A 5,352-nucleotide genomic window follows, 5' to 3' on the forward strand; every position below is an offset into this window, starting at 1 on the left:
GATTGAAAGTTATACTCTCATCTCTCACTTCTAGAGTAAGCTCTCCATCTTTCATATCAATCACCGCACTCACGGTGTGTAAGAAAGGTCTTCCTAGAATGATTGGAATGTTAGAATCTTCTTCCATATCAACAATGACAAAGTCCACCGGGATGAAAAATTTCCCAATCCGCACGGGAACATCTTCCCATATCCCTAATGGTGTCTTCGTCGATCTATCGGCCATTTGGAGTGTAACATTGGTGCATTTAAGCTCTCCCATCCCCAACCTTTTACTCACCGAGTACGGCATAACACTCACACTAGCCCCTAGATCACATAAGGCTTTGTTGATCGTGGTGTCGCCAATGGTACACGGTATTGAGAAGCTTCCCGGATCCTTGAGTTTTGGAGGTGAACTCCCTTGAAGTATTGCACTACTCACCTTAGTGAAGGCGATAGTCTCAAGCTTCCGGATCGACTTCTTCTTTGTGAGGATGTCTTTCATGTATTTCGCATAGGCCGGTACGTGATTGATTAATTCCGTGAAAGGAATTGAGACTTCCAAATTCTTCACAATTTCCATAAATTTTCCAAGTTGGTCATCAAATTTGGGCTTGGCTTGACAACTTGGAAAAGGAAGTCTAATCACAATGGGCTCCTTCTCCTTGACCTTGTCTTCATTTTTCTTTGAAATTTCTTCTTTTGATGGTTCTCCATCTTTGGAGTTTTGCACAATTTCTCCCTTGTCACTAGCTTCCACAACCTCATCCTCAACTTGCTTCTTCGGTGCTTCATACCTTGTACCACTTCTCAAGTGAATGGCACTAACCGTTTAATGTCTTGGAGGATTACTTTGAGGTGGTAATTGCCTCTTTTGTCTTTGTGAGCTTGAAGATGCTAGTTGAGTCAATTGGGTTTCCAACATTTTGGTGTGAGCTAGAATGTTGTTTATGGTGGTTTCCTTTGCTTGACTATCTTTTTGCATTTGAGTGAAAAATTCTTGTTGATTCTTTTGCATTTGAAGGACCGCTTTTTGAACATCAAAACCTTGGTCATTTTGTTGATTGTATGAAGATTGATTTTGGTAACCTTGGTTTTGGTTGTAAAAGGGTCTTTGATTTTTGTTTCTCATGGGAGGTGGGGTGTATGTTGTTTGAGGGTTTTGAACATTTTGGCTTTTGTATGAGAGATTTGGATGGAATTTGGTGTTTTCATTGTCATAGTTAGAATAAGGGGTACCACTCTTGTATGCTTGGAAAGCATTCACTTGTTCATTTGACCCCTACATTCACTTGGGTCATGTCCCAAAGTTCCACAATTCTCACATATCCCACTTGGGATTGATGAAGATGCTGTCATGGCATTAACATGATACTTTGGTGATTTTGAGGCATCTACAAGTCTAGCCATAGCCTTTTCAAACTTGAAATTGATGGTATCAATGTGAGCACTAAGTTGAGCACCCAATTGAGTAACGGAGTCCACTTCATGCTTTCCTCCTCTAGTAGCCTTGCGAGGTCTACTATATTGTGAGTTATGGACCGCCATTTCCTCAATTTTGTTCCAAGTTTGATTGTCATCAACTTCGGTGAACATTCCATTCGATCCCATGTTGAGAATGTTCCTTGAATCTTCATATAGACCGTTCCAAAATTGTTGTACCAAGAACCAGTCGCTAAGTCCATGGTGAGGACATGAGCGACAAATTCCTTTGAACCGCTCCCAAGCTTCATACAAAGATTCTTCATCCCTTTGCTTAAAACCCGTAATTTGAGCTATTAGCATGTTAGTCTTTTCCGGTGGGTAGAATTTTTTGTAGAAAGCTAGAGCCAACTTCTTCCAAGAATCAATTCCGAGAGTGGCCTTATCGAGGCCCTTCAACCATTGTTTCGCGGTGCCAATTAGAGAAAACGGAAATAAGACCCATCGAATTTGGTCTTGAGTTACACCGGTTTAAGAAATCGCATCACAATAGTCACAAAAGGTCTCCATATGAGAGTGAGGGTCATTACTAGGCATCCCCCCAAATTGGCTCCTTTCGACTAATTGGATAAATGCGGATTTGGCAATGAAATTTCCGGTTAGATGTTGTGGTGTGGGAGTACCATTGGGTAGGTTCTCCTCGATGGGTACGGAATGTGATGAAAACTTAGGTATTGTGGGTTGATTTTGTGTTGTATTTTGTGTTGTGTTCTCCTCACCTTCTCTTGCAAAAGGATTGATGAACTCAATAGTTGGTTGAATATCTACAACCTCACTAATACCTCTCAAATTTCTCCTAGCAAGTCTTCTATTGGTTGTCAAAGTTCTTTCAATTTCACGATCAAAAGGTAACAAATCACCTTGTGACCTTCTAGACATGCAAAATATCAAACAACTCGAAAACAATTAGAAGAAACCTTGAGGAGTTTTACTTCCTCAAGGCAAAGAAAGACACAACTAATAACAATATAAGAAAATCTAAATCAAGTTAACACCGTCCCCGGCAACGGCGCCATTTTTGGTCGGACTAAATCTTTTCGGTAACTTGTCGTTAGGAGCACCTAGACCAAAACACAATTTATAGCTTCACAAACAACTCTACAATTAGTAAAGAGGCAAGTAAAGGTCGGATCCCAAGGGACGGGAATTGAAATGAGATTTCTATTGAAACTAGTGGTGTCTTAGGGGTGTCACAATTTGGGTTGATGTAGAAGGTCACTAAACTAAATAGCAATGAAAGTAAACAAGCAAGATGAATTGAAAAGGGTTGTAAACAATTGATAAAAAGCACTAGGGTGTCATGGGGTCATAGGGGATTCATGAGAATTGATCATACAAACATGTTCTCAAATTATAAGCAAGCAATTATTATTGTGATGGATTGAGTTGGGTTATATCTTACAATCCTAGGAAAGTTTGGGTCCCGGAGCCGAATCGATTAGATTGTACAACACCTACAAGTCGACTTAGTCTTCCCTACTCCACAACATGCATGGTCTAATGAGACTCAAGTTGGTTTATGTCTTACAAGTCTCATTGAAAAGGTAGGTTATGGGTAAAAAATGCAAGGATTCATAGGCTCGCATTTCATCAAACATAACATGTGCATGAGTTGAGATCAAAACAAGCAAGCAAATAAACCATGAAAGCATATTAATTTAAGCATGAATCATTCCCCGTGTTGGTTTCCCCTAATTACCCATTAACCCTAGCTATGGAACTACTCACTCATTATCATGTTGAACATGCAAGCAAGGTTGTCAATCATACCAACAAAGTGAAACATGATGAACAAATGAAAGTAATTAGCAATAATTAAAAAGGGATTAAGAGAATTATACCTACTAATGATTCCAATAATAAAGCAAGGAATAAAAGAAGTACTTGATGCTTGATTGAGAGGTTGTCAATCTCCCAATAATAACCCAAATAATCTTCAATTACCCAAAATACAGGATGAACAAAAGAGAGATTAAGGAAATAAAACTTGTATTAAAACTTGATTAATTGTTGATTACAAAACTAAAGAGAGATTTGATTGATATTAACTACTCTAAGAATTGATAAGAAGAACATGCTCTTCTAATTAGACTAATGGGGTATTTATAGTGGGGATTAGGTGTAGGAATTAGGGTTAACTAAGGGCTTAAATGACGATTAAGTCCCTACTTAGGAAAACGCCGGTATTTTCTGAAGGATGGGCATCTTTCTTGAAGTTTGAAGAAACGAATTTGCGCTGCCTTGGAATCCGTGCGTCTTAGGCTCGGGATGTCCGGATTTCTGTGTCTCTGCCCGGGCGTCTTTGGGAGAAGACGGGCGTCTTCTGGGGTTGCTGCCCGGGCGTCTTGTAAGGAAGATGCACGGATTGTGAAGGTGGAGGACGGGCGTCTTCTAGGGAAGATGCACGGGTTGTCATGCAGCGTGCTTTCTTCTTCTTTTCTTCCCTTTTCTTCATACAATCCTTGGGGATTTCCTCGGGGATGCAAGGATCTTTTCTCATCATTGCCCATCTACTATAATATGTACAAAGGCCTTCTAATCTTGTCTCTCCTTGATGCTTGGTCATTGAATTCAATCAATTTAGTCTCATTTTGCCATGAAAATGCAAGGTTTGCACTCCTTTCCTACCAAGGACACAAAACCTCAAAGAATATGCAAAACAAAGAACTAAAGACAATAAATGACCCAAATATGCACTAAAAAGCATGGGAATAAGGCTAATTCGGGGACTAAATATGCTCTAATTATGGTCACATCAAAGACTTGAGTACTTTCGAACCCGAACTTCAGCATTTCCTATTTACAGAAGATCAATCTTTAGTAGAAGATAATCTCAGTTCCGTAAACCAACCAGTAAAGATGCCGAATATTGCAAGTCATTCGGAGCCTAAAGCATCATCTATTCCTAAGAGTTTCAATCTCCAGACTGAGGATGGGAATACTTTTGACATCCGTCCATCCTATATCAATCTGGTGGAGAGAAATCTCTTTAGAGGTGTGGTAGGTGAAGACCCGAGGAAGCATGTGGAGGTCTTTACGGACTACTGCTCTACTATCCCCGCCACAAAGGGGGTAACTCAAGACAAGATTAAGGAGGTGTTGTTTCTTTTTTCTTTGACTGACTCGGCCAGGTAGTGGATGGCTGACTTAGACCATACATTCGCGAGGATCACAGACTGGGAGACACTTGCTCTTGCTTTTTATAAGAGATATTTCCCACCGCAGCGCACTAATCAGCACAGGGCCAAGATCACTAGTTTCAAGCAGGCACCTGATGAGACTTTCTATGAAGCTTGGTGTCGGTTCAAGAGGTTGGTGAGGTCTCTTCCTCACCATGGTTTTGATCCGTGGTTTTTGTCCAATCAGTTCTACAATGGGTTGTACGATGATCACAGAGCTATACTTGATGCCTCATCCAACGGAAGATTTCAAAAGAATACTGATGATGATAAGGGATGGGCGATTATTGAGGAGATGGCGACCCATTGTGCTGAGTATGGGAACCCGAGGGATGGTATTCGAACAGTTCACGCAGTTGATAAGGCAGTCGTGGCTCAGCTGGAAGCCATGAATGCTCGTTTTGATAAATTGGAGCTGCATTCTGCTGGGGAGCCTCAAACGGTCCATTTTCTTACTAGAGGGGAGACCGTCACATGTGGGAGATGTGCGAGCAATGACGGTCATACTACTATTGACTGTCTTACAGAGAAGGAACATGTCCTTGCTTTTCAACAATACAGGCAAGGAGGGGGCTCCTATTATAATAACCAAGGGACAGTCCATCCCAATTTGAGGTGGACAAGTAAAAATTTGCTCAATCCTACTCCTCCACTGCAGCAGCAGCAATCATATGTCCCTCCTTATAAGGCTCAACAAGGCTTTCAAAAG

General features: G+C 40.9%; 2 non-coding genes across 2 annotated transcripts; one reads left to right on the plus strand and one right to left on the minus strand.

Moving 5' to 3' along the window:
* Positions 1–1,660: 1,660 nt before the first annotated feature.
* Positions 1,661–1,767, plus strand: LOC141603147 (small nucleolar RNA R71). Its single transcript, XR_012525042.1, has one exon. It is a non-coding gene; the product is annotated as a small nucleolar RNA R71 (small nucleolar RNA).
* A 2,932-nt stretch (positions 1,768–4,699) lies between these two features.
* On the minus strand, positions 4,700–4,805 carry LOC141603524 (small nucleolar RNA R71). The gene has a single exon (XR_012525395.1). It is a non-coding gene; the product is annotated as a small nucleolar RNA R71 (small nucleolar RNA).
* Positions 4,806–5,352: the final 547 nt, after the last annotated feature.

Source organism: Silene latifolia, chromosome 9, assembly GCF_048544455.1.
Source record: "Silene latifolia isolate original U9 population chromosome 9, ASM4854445v1, whole genome shotgun sequence".
Lineage (NCBI taxonomy): Eukaryota > Viridiplantae > Streptophyta > Magnoliopsida > Caryophyllales > Caryophyllaceae > Silene > Silene latifolia.